The sequence below is a fragment of the Toxorhynchites rutilus genome, chromosome 1 (assembly GCF_029784135.1).
Source record: "Toxorhynchites rutilus septentrionalis strain SRP chromosome 1, ASM2978413v1, whole genome shotgun sequence".
Lineage (NCBI taxonomy): Eukaryota > Metazoa > Arthropoda > Insecta > Diptera > Culicidae > Toxorhynchites > Toxorhynchites rutilus.
In genome coordinates this window covers 163,738,462-163,754,391 of record NC_073744.1, presented here as the reverse complement: position 1 = coordinate 163,754,391, position 15,930 = coordinate 163,738,462, and positions in this window count along the sequence as shown.

Sequence of the window (15,930 nt, the reverse complement as noted above, 5' to 3'; positions counted from 1 at the left end):
ATTAATTCTATCAGCAACTAACGGGAAATAACAGGTTGAGATAACTGGACAATGGGCAGTTATACACGGGTAATGTGGGTGGCAGCATTAACGAATTTTTCCAATTTCGTTAGAAGTTCGGGCAACGGGGTTTATCTCTGTTAATATTCTTGATATCGTGCGGATACCGGATGCTCTGGGTAGTGTCGGTTTTCAGGTTATGTGACCGTACGTCTTCTTGTTTGCGGGGCGAATTGTGTGACCTTTATTCTGGTCACGGCACCAAAATGATGGGGTTGAACACAACGGGTTAATCGCTGGGATTTCTTCGTGCAAATGGGGGACTCCAATCTCGATCGCTAGATGGACCGCAGATGGTTTCGACGGGGAACACTCGGGGAACACTCGGGGGACACTCGGGGAACACTTCTGTTACAGCAGTAGTGTTGAACAACGAACGACTCGTTGAACTATTTCGGGATATTCATAAAAAAAAAACTCGTGGAGTTTTTTAACAAAACTTCAGTCCCTTTAATACGTCTTCCATTCTTGAAGGTTCGATACAAAGTAACAAACTGGATGAAAAAGCCTTGCTATAGCAGCTACAATATGTTAGGTTGCTAGATTGTTAAACTGCTAGGTTACTAGATTTCTACATTTCTGGAAAATTCTACTTCATATCTAACAATAGTGATCAATAGAAAACACTAGTGAACTAAAGAAGCCAATAGTGAAGAATAGTGGTTTTCATCCCGATAAAAGTTTATCGGATAGTGCAACGATAGCAGGAAAGAGTGAGCAGGGTTCGATAGTCGCAGCGAATCACCGGATACGAAGCAGCAGAAGATCCTGAGGACCTGGACACGCAGTTTTGGAGAATTGGCAGAGGGAAGTAGTTTTGCATGTGCATGGTTGGTCTGTGGTGTCGTCTTGCATGTGGCGTATACTTTTTCTCGAGTGAAATGAAATGAAGTTTAAATAAAACCTTCAAAGAAATTTCCATTGCATGCGAATTGTTTTTTGGGAAACTGTTGGTCCTTGATTTCACGCATATTGACGGTTGGTCTTGGTTTCTGCTGGCATTTTTCGGCTTGTTTGTTCGCTTGGTCGGTTCCCCTCGTTGAAGTCCGCTCGAATCGATTCTACATATTTTCAATATCGTTGATATTCCAATTCTCGAGAAACATAAAAAAATAACTACTGAATCATACGACATAAAAATACTATCATTTATTCCGATTATCTTTCGAATATTGTGTGAATTATTCCAAAGTACGAAAATGAGCAATGAGATGAAAGATTTGAAGAAGCAGCAACGACAGGTCCAGAACACATTCGACGCTGTGCAGCAGTTTATACGGAAGTTTAAACCAAAGAAGCATCAGTTGCAAATCCAAGTTAGACTGGAAATGTTGGAGTCAGCCATGAAGAAATTCTACGCCGTGAGAAGGAAATTGGAGATACTTTCGGAAGAAGCGGATGAGAAAGAATCAATCGACACCAAAGAGAGTTCTGAAGATCGTGTTACAAGGATGGAATCGCTTGCTGAGAAGCGAGAAGAAGAAAGTGCCCAACTATCTCGACAGGCTGAAGATTCATACTGTGAGATGAAATCAACCCTACAGAGTCTACAGTCCGATTTACAAACGTCATCATCCACCTCTTCGAAGATACAACCGTCGGATCAATCGTGTGTGCAATCACGTGTCAAACTTCCAGAAATACGACTGCCAAGCTTTGGAGGCAAGACACGGTTTGTTTCCAGCGGTTAATGTTGTCCCTAATATCGATTGAAAAAGTGTGATTTTTTTTTTTGAATAGTTATTATCTCTAACTTCTACTCCAAATTTTCATACTCCTTACCAGTCAATGTATGGACAAATGTATGTAGAATAACGACAGTAACATTTCAATTTCCTTCAACATTTTTGTTCGCGTTGCCAGTGGAAGGTTCTCAGGTAATTGAATGCTTCGAAAATTTAAGGATTCAGAAATTTGTATAAATAAACTTTTTAACAAAAAGCACCAAGCTTATTGTTACTTAAATAAAATCTTCTAATATATTTCGCAACATTATAGGCGCTGAGTGCCTCAAATAACGCTATAAAAAAGGATTCGTTTTAGTGGTCGCAAGTGATCAATTTCACCCCATTCCATGGTACCAGCTTTTACTGCTCTTCGTGTGTTAAACAACTCTTCTGTGCACCTGTTCTAACAACAATACGTTATTGTACGAGAAATAATATGGCTATCAGTGCTGTAATTCAATGTGGGCATGTCATTAGGGGCTGTCCACATACCACGTGGACAACTTTAGGGGGGGTAGGGGGTATCAAAATGTCCACGCTTGTCCACGGAGAGGGGGGAGGGGGTTTAGACTATATCCACGTGGATACGAAGAATAAATAGTTTTTCACGTGTTTCACGTGAATACGAAGAATAAATAGTTTTTTCAATAGTTTCAATAAATAGTTTTTCAGTATAAATAGTTTTTCAATATTTTGATACGCTTTCAATACCCTCTGAAAATTTTACGAACAATGGCGGAAAAGGTTTCGTATTGCGCTACAGACTACATCAGTGAATCAGAAATTCAGAGTGAAGATGAATCGGCATTTCCTGTGATCGATCATATTCCGGAGTAGGCAACGATCTGCACTCAACAAAAAAAAATGACCAGAATTCAACATCGAAAATTTTGAGTGGGTTTTGGAACGCTGTAACTGTCATAAAACGATGCATTTGTCAAAGCAATAACTGGGTCTTGTATAGAACATTTCAAAACTGTCATCGATTTGCTGCGCGTTCGTTATGTCATTAAATATCCATAATCCAAAATGAAAGGATGATTTTTCATTAGATCGAGAATATTTCTGTGAAGCAAATTCTACTGGAATTTCACTTCAATCGAATGAAAGCGAATCAATTGCGTTAATTGGATTATTACTGGCGAAGATGTTAGTGGATTTCCAGATGGAATAAGTACACTTCTGAAACAAAGCTGTGAACTTAAATTAACATTATTGTATCTATGTATTCTATGTGATATCAACACATTTTATTACAATTGTTGGAAAAATCCTGAACTAAAATTGTATTTGAAAATAATTTTAAATCCATTTATTTTTATTCGATTGGCGTTTGCAATCACAAATAGTAAAGCTCAAGATCAATCTTTGAAGTTGTGTAGTTTATATTCAGATACGGACTGTTCCTCACCTGGTCAACTGTACATTACGAGTTTCCGTGTTGGAAAACTAGACAGCCTGCATATCGTCACTGATAATTGGCGATCTAACGCAAAACGTAAACGATCGGTGAGACATCTGGATTTTGTTTTTGAACTAAAAAAATGATGATAAGGTAACCTAAAACTCAAAAACAAATCACGTATATTTTACTCCCGGACTTTCCATTTTTCAACTTGTTTTTGATTGTGCTCTCGAATTACCTTTATTGATTCAACCATTGTCAACATTTATAAAATTAACACTACTGAAAGAGGTAAGAAAATAACATATCTCTCTCTCTCTCTCTCTATATATATATATATATATATATATATATATATATATATATATATATATATATATATATATATATATATATATATATATATATATACTAGCTAACCCGGCAAACTTCGTCCCGCCCATTTACTTGATTAATTCTCGAGTAATGCAGAAATTTGTGTTTTATTTGTATGGCAGCCACCCCTAAGAGAGGGGGGAGGGGTATCTAACCACCATAGAAACATTCATTGCACCCTAAAGTTTCCATATGCCTAATTTGGTTTAATTTGCTTGATTAATTCTCGAGTAATGCAGAAATTTGTGTTTCATTTGTGTGGCAGCCCCCCCTTTGAGTGGGGGAAGGACTGTCTAACCATCATAGAAACATTTATTGCACCCTAAAACTTTCACATGCCAACTTTGGTTTCGTTTGCTTGGTTAATTTCCGAGTAATGCAGAAATTTGTGTTTCATTTGTATGGCAGCCCCCCCTTAGAGTGGGGGGAGGGGTCTCAAAATATCACGAAAACCTTCCCCGGCCCCAAAAACCCCTACATACCAATTTTCATGTCGATCGGTTCAGTAGTTTCCGAGTCTATAAGAATCAGACAGACAAACAGACATTACTCCATTTTTATATATATATATATATATCAGAACATATATATATATATATATATATATATATATATATATATATATATATATATATATATATATATATATATATATATATATATATATATATATATATATATATATATATATATATATATATATATATATATATATATATATATATATATATATATATATATATATATATATATATAGAAAAAAAAGTGCGGAACCGATTGAGCTCAAAGCTGGACACAATATACAACCCACTTCAAGGAGTGTTGTTACGGCATAAAAACTTGGAAAATTGGAAGAAAAATGTTTTTATATATGACCAGAGTGCGTTTCTAAAATTGAGCTTCTAATGAAAATTGACTATTCAGCAATGAATATGTGTTCTATGTGATGGAAACATCTTTTTTCACGTGTTTTGACAAAATTATGATCTGTAATTATGTTTCGAAGTGATTTAAAATTTATCGATTTCCCTCATCTATCTCTATCTCTATATATATAAAAATGTTCTGTTCGTTTGTGTACGCGTCAAAAACTCGAAAAGTGCGGAACCGATTGAGCTGAAAGCTGGACACAACATACAACCCACTTCAAGAAGTGTTGTTACGGCATAAAAAATAGAGAAATTGGAAGAAAAATGTTTTTATAGATGACCAGAGTGCGTTTCTGAAATTCTAATCTCCAATGAAAATCGACTATTCAGTAATGAATATGTGTTCTATGTGAAGGAAACATCTTTTTTTCCACGTGTTTGATAAAATCATGAACCGAAATTGTGTTTCGAAGGGATTTAAAATTTATAGATTTCCCTCGTCTATCTCTATATACATAAAAATTTTCTGTTCGTTTGTATGCGCGTTAAAAACTCGAAAAGTAGGGAACCGATTGAGTTCAAACTATGATACAATATACAAAACAACCAAACACATCTAGGATTGTTGGTACAACATAAAAAATGAAAAATTTAACTCAACCATGCATCCACTATGTGCCACAGCAAAGCGTGACATGGTACAGCTAGTTATATATAAAATTGCGCAGAAATAAATTTCTTCTACACTCATCGCAATCAAATAAACTTTTATGACTACATCATTGTGATTTATGGAAAGAACAACAAACCTTCCATAAACCCACATTGCAAAATTTAAAACCATCATCACATTCACCACAGCGCCGCCTAGGTGTAGATTTGTACGTTAGATCGCCAATGGAACAACAAAAAAAAAAAGTTTACTCACAAGTATTTTAAAATTAAATGAAACATGTGCTTTGTTTTGCTACTCATTTCTCTACCGCAAAACAACAATGAGCTGGTACAGCAGGGTACAGCTAGTAAAACTTGAAATAAAATAAACTTGAATGGAATTTAAGCGCAATTCAGTTATTTCCTTAGTTATTTTAATTAGAAAAAGAAAAATGTCCACGTGGACAAAGGGGGGTAGGGGTATGAAAATGTCCACGCTTGTCCACGGAGGGGGAGGGGGGAGTCTAAAATCGTGCTTTTTCTGTCCACGTGGTATGTGGACAGCCCCTTACGACATCTATTTTTGCAGGAAGTCTTCGCCACAACCCAACTTTCATCAGTGATCTTGCATAGAACACGTGACACATACACACGTCGGAAGTTATGACCTCATTCGAGGTGATAATCTTACTTTCAGAATCTTTTCTTGACACACCCGCAGTATTATTCGGACACAGACACAACACACACAGCGGGGGAGGTTCGAGAAAGTCTTCACTTCGTCGGTGTCAATAGAAATGAAAGAAAAAAATATTCTGTCCAAGAATAGCCACCATCGCCATCGACACCGATGATGGTGTCCTACTTTCGCTCGTTTCGTTTGGACACGACAAAATTCTGAAAATAGAAATACCCCATAAAAATTATTCAAATGAAGCCCCACACCTTCACACCGTTTGCGCCGCCACCGCCGCCGCTATCGCGAAGAGATAGAACTGTTCGATGTTCGATTGCGATGATAGCAAAGGCTTCTTTCGTGGGCAGCATAAAGCTGCCCAGTTTTTTTTTGCTGCTCCAACCAATTAGCCATTCATCTCACGACCCCAGTTGCCACAGTGGCCAATGTTGCTTGGAACTATACCATCCATACCCTCACTGCACGATACCGAGAAGCACTTGAAGCGACAACAATCGTGGTTTTATGGCCATCGAGCGTTCCACCTAGGGAAATCGTGTATGTGCGCGCATGTGTGCCTGTGTGTTTTTATGCTGAAATCAAGAACCAGCAGAAAATGCGTAGATTTCCGCGCTACTTTCGTCTGCTGTACTGCCTGTTGGCCAGGATCGGGGGTCCGGGGGACAACAACAGGCTTGAGCACACATCGCCGACACTCTTGGATTTCATATCGCCGTTTCTGGGTTAGAAGAACTTTCCAGTTCTGGAGAGTGTCGCTGGCAATGACGCTTCGCGAGTGTGCGAAAGCTCGCAAACAAGTTGGCAAACGAGTTTTTTTTACGGTTTTCACTGAAATTGAGGTTGGAGTGGAGCACAATAAAGTTTAAACACGAGGAGGACATTGAAGTGTTCTATCGCTCAGAAGTTTTAGGGGTTGTTTCGCAACATGAAAGTTCATCCGGTGTTTTTTTTTTATGTTTGTCTGGCTCTTTAACGGCGGTTAGGTTCTGATCACAATGGTCACCCCGCAAAAAAATAGGTTGCGCTTTGCATAAATTAGACACGCTGCGCGGGAAGAACGTCGTTCCTTTTTTTTTTGTCGTTCGTTGTTGTTTATCGCTTTAACTCGTCGGTTTCTCCCCAGAATAAAAATGAAATGAAATACTGTTACAAACTGGCCTGGACGGGGCGAGACCTATTGTATGTGGCAACAAAGCTCACGAGGTCGCTGCAGCGATGGCACAACAGCAGAGGGGGGACACCTCGCGAAGAATATTTTCATTTTCATCAATAGCGGGATTTGTTTCTTTGTAGTTTTTTTTTTTATTCGGCGGAGGGTTCGCGTCTTCAATGAATTGAAGTCACCCAGAGTGCGAGTGGGAGAGAAAGATGTGTGCAACTGAACGTGTATGTGTGTGCATGTGATCGAAGGAGGCGAGGGAATGGCTGTGACAGGCGGCGAAAGTAGCGATGTGCGGCGTTTCGTTTTCGCCGCGGCGGCTCAAATTGTGGTGTCATTCTGCGCAGAACCTTTTTCGCTAATTAGTCGGACAGGAAATCGATTTTTGTGTTTGTTTACTTTTTATTTTCTTCGTCGCGCTTTTTTGTTGTTGTGGTTGTTGCGGAGGGCTCTTTATTAGTGGCAAACAGGAAATGGGGACACAGAAACGAGATTTCTGTTTCGCGGAAAAATGCCGGTGATGGCCACAGCGCATTTGCCGATGATAATCTTGATTGGTGGTTATCGCATTTCTGCTTGCTTCCGCAGGCGAAAGCTGTGGGTTCTTTGAACTGTAAATAAGAATGATTCAAAAGTCCACCAGTATGATCAATCTGCTCTGTTAGCAGCAGGAGTATGAGATTCAAGTGTTGTGAATATTTGGTCTAGGTCTATTTGGTTTGAGTTTGAGTCAGTGACATCTTTCATATTTTAAGAAAAAACGGTCTCAAAGTGCAATTCAGAGAACTCTTTTCATGTTTTTTGTTTCTTTTCTTTCTTTCTTTGTTTTTAAGAGGCTTTAAACTTGGAAGTTCATTCGCCTCTATTATGTTTCTTCTCTTCTTCCACGGGTCCTACGCAATTACACCACGAGAACGTCGTGAAATTTTAGAACTGCAAAAATTAATCGAACGATTTGTTCTTAAAACTAAAAAGTTCTCTGGCCTCTAGTCTTGAAGAAGGCCAATAAGAAAATCATTTGAACTTTTCTCACGGAGATTCGGCAGTAAGTCGGTTCTCTTACATGGGCCTCCCCCAGGGCACATGTTTAAGCCCCCTTTTGTAAAACTTCTATGTAAGCGACATCGATAATTGCGTTACGCAAAATTGCAGCCTAAGACAACTTGCAGATGATGGAGTGGTGTCTGTCGTAGGATCAAACGAATCCGACCTGCAAGATTCTTCACGAGGTACTTTGAACAATTTTTCAACCTGGGCCTTTGGGCTAGGGATCGAATTCTCCACAGAGAAAACAGAGATGGTACTTTTTTCTAGGAAGCATAGACCAGCAAAACCAAAGCTTCAACTTTTGGGTAAACCGATCACTCATGCTATGTCATTCAAGTATCTTGGGGTCTGGTTCGACTCCAAATGTACTTGAGCGGCCCATATTAGGTATCTGAGTAAAAAATGCCAACAAAGAATAAACTTTCTCCGTACAATTACCGGCACCTGGTGGGGAGCTCGTCCCGAAGATCTTATAATGTTGTATCGAACAACTCTTCTCTCAGTGATGGAGTATGGCAGTTTCTGTTTTCAATCTGCTGCCAAAACACACCTCATTAAACTCGCATTGGGATGTAACACATACCATGAGTCTCATGAGCCCTCAACGCATACCATGTGTTTCGAGGTTTTGGCAGGCGTACTCCCACTAAAAGAACGCTTCAATTTACTATCTCTTCGGTTCGGATAGGAAATTTTGAGCAACTGATCGAGCTAAATTTTCACTCTGGATTCATGAGTCCATATCATGAATTCATTTCTTCGTATATTCCCAACCATGTTTGTTTTCCTGACTACATCAACTCCTCTGTACCTCTGTGTGTATTTTGATCTGTTCACGAAGGAGAAAATCCATGAAATTCCAGATTATCTTCTGTCGGGGATCGTTCCTGCGATCTTCAATGCAAAGTATGGGCGTATCAATTGTGATAATATGTACTTTACTGATGGGTCATCTATGAATGAGTCCACAGGATTTGGAGTGTTCAACGTATTTTTCAGCACCTCACACAGTCTTCAGTATCCTTGCTCAGTATATATTGCTGAACTATCAGCGAAATGCTGGGCGCTAGACAGCGTCGCCTCACGACCTGGTGAACACTATTACATTGTAACGGATAGTCCTAGCTCTGTCGACGCTACACGTTCGGTGAGGCCGAAAAAGCACTCGCCGCACTTCCTTGACAGAATACGAGAAATTTTGAGTGCTTTATCCAGACGCTGTTATGTCATCAACTTTGTCTGGGTCCCTTCACATTGCTCAATTCCCGGTAATGAGAGGGCTGACTCATTAGCAAAGGTTGGTGCAATTGAAGGCGACATTTATCAGCGTCAAATCGCCTTCAATGAATTTTATTCTTTAGTCCGTAAAAATACCATTGCTAACTGGCAACGCAAGTGGAATGAAGATGAATTGGGCCGGTGGTTTCACTCGATTATCCCTAAGGTTAGCCTCAAACCGTGGTTCGAAAGTCTGGACTTGAGTCGGGACTTTATTCGCACATTCTCCCGACTCATGTCCAATCACTGTTCGTGAGATGCACTACTCTTCCGTTTCAATCTGGCCGGCAGCAATCTCTGCGTTTGTGGCCAAGGTTATCGCGACATCGAGCACGTTGTTTGGTCGTGCGAGGTGTATCTGGTCGCCAGATCGAATTTAGAAAACTCCCGAGGAAGGCAGCCCAATGTGCCGGTGAGAGATGTGTTGGCTCGGTTAGACCTTGATAACATGTCCTATATATATGTTTTCCTTAAAGCTATCGATCTTCGTGTGTGATTGTCCCTACATCCTTATACCCTCCTTTCCTTCCTTTGCGGGTAATTCGTCCCCTTGTTATAAATAGCAGAATAATTTGAAACGTAAATTCACTATAGACATACGAATAGATGTAAGAATTGAGTGTTCATTAACATTGTTACAATTTCCTTATATTCCGTCCTAAAAATATGTCACTCTTCTAAACTCGAGAACATCGCGAGTAATTTGTTTTCCACCTTACTAACCATAGATGTAAAAAATTGTTTATATATATATATATAAATCTCGCGTTCACGGTGTTTGTTACAGAACTCCTCCGAAACGGCTCGACCGATTTTGATGAAATTATACTCAAAATACTTGGTAGGTATGAGAATAGGTTGTAAACTATACATGATACCGGTAGGATACCGATAACCATACATTTAATACCGAATAGGGTGGCTCTATGCAGAAGAAAAGATCTGGATATTTTTTTTCAAAAATTTGACTTCATACCATACATATACCCTTAAATTTTGACCCCAATACCCTATTTTTAATTGCGATTTTATTATTTTTGTGTCAAACATATTCTAATAATTTAACCGTTGTTCGTTTTTTCAACAGAACGAATTTATTTAAGTTGTTCGATGACTGATGGCGTAACGCCCGCTTCATTGAACATCCATCTACAAATACACAAGTAACATCAATTCATCTAAAGCAGGGAGCATCTCCGACGAACTGGAAGCCTTTTTGAATGAGCACAATGAGTTATCGAAATTCTTCAAATCACATTTGCTCGGCTCACAAAATGACAATCACGCTATTGCCATCAACCCTGATAAAACATCAGCTGGAGAGCACGTGTAGATCCAAAGCACAAGCGCTGCTGGAATCATGATAGCACGGTGACACGAGAAATTTAATGCGAAGAAAAAACAATAATCTGGAATTCATCATTGACACACACCGTTCATACGACCCTCGCTATGTTCTTCTTCAATGGCACTAACGTTCCCAAGGTTTGCCTTCTCAACGTAGTACTACTTGCGTCATTTTTATTAGTAAATAGTTGAGATTTCTATGACGAACAATACGCCATGAATGTATTCTGGAGTGGCAAGCTCTAGAATACGCGTGACTACAGTGCAAGTCAGAAGGGTTTCTTTAACGAAAAATCTCTTGCATAAACATTAGACCAACGAGACCCCGTCACAGATACTTAATTCATTATGAACATCATTTCTCATTTTGATTCAATATTTAGAACATGCGACGAAACAAACAGAGGGCGCGCTCGAAGGATTTTTAGGTTTATCATATGGTGATTTGACATGGTCAAGAAACGCCAATTCAAGATATCGTAAGCTGTGCCAACAATTTATGGTCGACATATACGCGAAGGTAGAGAGTGAACGACTGCAATTCTTACTACACAATCAACAAAAGCGGTGCGAGGAATAATACATTCACTTGCGAGACACTATCATGAGCAACGCCGACACAGCTTTAGTTATAGCCAGGCCAAAGTGCAATGCATTGTCATGACATTGCGCGTGTGTTCAAACACAAAATGAAGTTCGATCGTATTCGTCCCTACATATTGTTGGTTGTATTCTGTTGAATGGAAAAAGCGCAATTTTGCATTCTGTTCAAGCTCAAGTCCAATCGAGTTGAGCAAATGTGACAACCTTGCCACGCAATTCGACGTAAACAACATTGGTCTCCATGTTCCATTTCTATGAAGCAAAAATAGTAATGGTTTTTCGGGTGGAATAAACACGCAAAATTTAGCATTCAAACACATTCAAAACAAATTTAGCATCCAAACGAAATTGAATAATAATTTTCATTCAAATTTCAACAATTTAGAATTATTTCCGGAATTATGCCGATCAGGTAGAGAGTAAATTGAACCACAAATACGGATGACTTATTTTCACCATTGTTTCGCGACAAGGCGAACGAATTTAAGAGTGTAAAAGTCGATTTCGATCGAATTGTAAAATCCGATCACTCATATGCATATATGAATATTGAGTTCTGCAAATCGGTGAAGAGTAATAAAAACATCCATGAATAAAGGAAGCAATATGGCTGTGTTTCAAACTTAGATTGCCGATGTGAATACTCCTCGATTGAAAGACAACGATAAAATAACGCGATTCCAAACAGGCCGATTAATCAGCTCCATTGAAGTTATCTGACGTATCGCTGTTTTCCAATTTATGAACGAGACCAAGTTGTTATAAACTAAGCCATGTTGAAAATCACATGCACGTATTTTCTAACAAGGAGACAGCAATAAATATAGATTTTCTATATTTCATTTTTTATACTTAACGACAAACTTATATTCCTTTTTTCAGTTGAAGTTTAACTTTTAAGAGATCAAACATGTCAGTTACGTTAATGAAATACAACAAGAAACATCATATAACCTTTCGTTCAAATCATTTAATTCGTTTTTTTTATCGGTCACACTCGATTTATTTTAAAGATCGTTAAAATATTCAAACACACTTACAATACATTAGTGTGTTTTATTCAACACTCAAAATATTCACTAGAAATAATTTATTTGGCAGAACAACGTTTGCCTGGTCAGCTAGTATATATATATATATATATATATATATATATATATATATATATATATATATATATATATATATATATATATATTTTAAAATTCTATTTAAGAATTCGGCTCCTTTAATATTAAGTGACTGAGCCTGTAAAAATAAACGAATTAATAAAAAAAAAAAGATACTGAAACAAACTGCCTTGCCTAAGAATCAATGACTGTACTTTATACTTCATTTTTCTATACGGAGCTTTCAGTACTGTTGACAATCTTTTCCATCCATTTCGCTCTCAAAATGTGAAATAAATAATAGAGGTCGGACTCGATTATCCGGGATTCGATTATCCGGAATTTTAGACTCGATTATCCGGAGTATTTTATTTTTGATTTTCGAAAAATTTTGAATAATTTGTATAATAATTCTATATTGAATAGCTAATATGGGTATCAAAAGAAAGGGCTTGACTAGTAGAAAGCAGTTATTTATGAAAAATGCAAATCCAAGTTGGCGGCCACTACAAAAGGACGGATTTCATATTTCCTCAGAACCCCATCAATATGGGTATCAAATGAAAAGGCTTGACTAGTAGAACAAAGTTATTTATGAAAAATGCCCAAAAATGTATCAAAAAAAGTTCTCGACTAGTAGAACATAGCAGATAATGAAAAATCCAATTTCATGATGGCCGCAGTCCCCAAACAACTAATTACTTTTTGAATAGTTTTGTTCAGCTTGACCTGTTTCTATGTATGTTGGAATAAACATTCATTGGGTTGTCCCACGTTGATAGAAAATTTACCCCGTTCCTGTTAAATGAATGATCTGAAATTTTGAACATACATTTGGTTCTACTGTCATTATAAAATTGCGTATTCCATGATCTTGAAAAATTCAATTTGGCCGCCGCTAAAAAATGGCTGAATGGCTTGATTTGGAGAATACACTACACTATGAACAACATAAATTCGAAAAGGTCGCCGCCACAAAAGGGTCGACTATGTATTTTTTGCAATCCTCTCATTATCGGTATCAAATGAAATGATTTGACTAAAAGAATACAGTACAGGTCGGGCTCGATTATATACAGACTCGATTATATGTGATTCGATTATATACAATTTTGGACTCGATTATATTCAGTTTGGAATTTTGACGTAGGACTACGTCTAACCGGAAGATATAGGGGGTGAAATGGAAATCTAGGCACTGAACAAGTAGGAAAAAATGCAAGATTTGGAACGCTTATAACTCGAGCATTTCTCAATAGATCGCAAAGGTTTTTTCATCATTTGATAGGAAATATATCTACGCATCTATCATAACGAATAACATTTCATTTTTCTTGAGATAAATAATTGAATAATTGTGAAATATCAAGCATTGTCCTAATGCACTATGTGCCCATTTTTGATTGGTCCATTTTGTGCTCCTCAAATCGTACCGACCAAAACGGGCAACCAGAGCAGCAGCGAAATAGAATTAAGCACGATTGGAAAGGAAAAAGAAAAAATGAACGAAACATTGGTCGCAGTCTCACACATGCGTAATTCTCGAGCCAGCCAGTCAGCTTAAAAATCCCCGCTCCGCTGCCGTAACGATCATTCTTTGTGTGGACACCGACTGGACAACAGTTGCTGGACGAGCTGGACGGCGAGGGTTCGAGTGCCTTTCTCAAGGCAAGAGGGCGGAGGTAGTAGCGCTGGAGTAGAGTAATAGAGTAGAGTAGAGTTTTCAAAGGGCCTTTCTCAAGGCTAAAGACGAATGAACTGCAAAAGTTTAAAGTCTCTATAATACAATACCTTCCTTCCTTCCTTCCGTAACGATAATTCTCATTCAAACCGTACACCACATCGTTTCGCATCACATCACATCATCAAACTAACACAAGCAGCCATGTCTGGACATGGCAAAGGAGGAAAAGTGAAAGGAAAGGCAAAATCCCGCTCGAACCGTGTTGGACTGCAGTTTCCCGTAGGTGTATTCGCCAATTGCTCCGCAAGGGTAGCTAGGCCGAGCGCGTTAGTATCAGTGCACCAGTCCACCTAGCAGCCGTTATAGAGTTTCGGCTGCCGAAGTGATCGAGTTGGCTGGCAAAGCTGCTCGCGACGATAAGAAAACCCGCATTCAGAACAGACCGCATTTGGTTCGGTGGACATCAAGACGTCAACAGGCAGACGCAGAAGAAAAAAAGTTTGTTGTTTATACAAACTGCTTTGGTGGCAAATCCAGAACAAGGCGGCATCGAGGGTGTTCGAAATGGCTTTTGACGTAGGACTACGTCTAACCGGAAGATATAGGGGGTGAAATGGAAATCTAGGCACTGAACAAGTAGGAAAAATGAACAAGTAGGAAAAAGATTTGGAACGCTTATAACTCGAGCATTTCTCAATAGATCGCAAAGGTTTTTGCATCAATTGATAGGAAATATATCTACGCATCTATCATAACGAATTACATTTCATTTTTCTTGAGATAAATAATTGAATAATTGTGAAATATCAAGCATTGTCAAAATGCACTATGTGCCCATTTTTGATTGGTCCATTTTGTGCTCCTCAAATCGTACCGACCAAAACGGGCAACCATTGCAGCAGCGAAATAGAATGAAGCACGATTGGAAAGGAAAAAGAAAAAAAACGAAACATTGGTCGCAGTCTCACACATGCGTAATTCTCGAGCCAGCCAGTCAGCTTAAAAATCCCCGCTCCGCTGCCGTAACGATCATTCTCATTCAAACCGTACACCACATCAGTTCGCATCACAACACATCAACAAACCAACCCAAGCAGCCATGTCTGGACATGGCAAAAGAGGGAAAGTGAAAGGAAAGGCAAAATCCCGCTCGAACCGCGTTGGTCTGGAGTTCCCCGCAAGGGTAGCTAGGCCGAGCGCGTTAGTACCAGTGTACCAGTCCACTTAGCCGGCGTTATATAGTTTCGGCCGCCGAAGTGATCGAGTTAGCTGGCAAAGCTGCTTGCGACGATAAGAAAACCCGCATTCGGAACAGAACACATTCGGTTCGGTGGACATTAAGACAACAGGCAGTTGCAGCGAGTGGCAAACGCAATCGCAAAACGGCATCAGGTAGCAGAAGAAAAAAGTTTGTTGTTTATACAAACTGCTTTGGTGGCAAATCCAGAACAAGGCGGCATCGAGGGCGTTCGAAATGGTTTTTTTTTCAAAACCACGAGTACTAAGTTTTCTAAATTGGAACCATTCCATAAAACAAGGCGCTTTTCAGGGCCATTAAACCTTCCAAAAAAGAGTTTAGGAAATACAGTTCAATGCTTTCTAAAACATTATCCAAAATAATAATAAAACACAAATTGATTTTTTCATAATTTGTTTGCCAGGATCTGATGAGTATGAGAATTTGGCAGTTGTTCTGAGCTTATTGATAGTTGGGGACTTTCCTGATTATTCAATTTTCACCAATTCTTAAATTGTTTCCAGATTGAAAGTACAGTAATTTACAATTAGTTCGACATTTAGCTAATTGGACGGACATGTAATGCGACTTATTTAGTTGAACATTTTTGTAAACATAGAGATCCAAATTATAACCCCACATTTAAAGGCGTCACTGTACCACTGTCATCGCATATGTT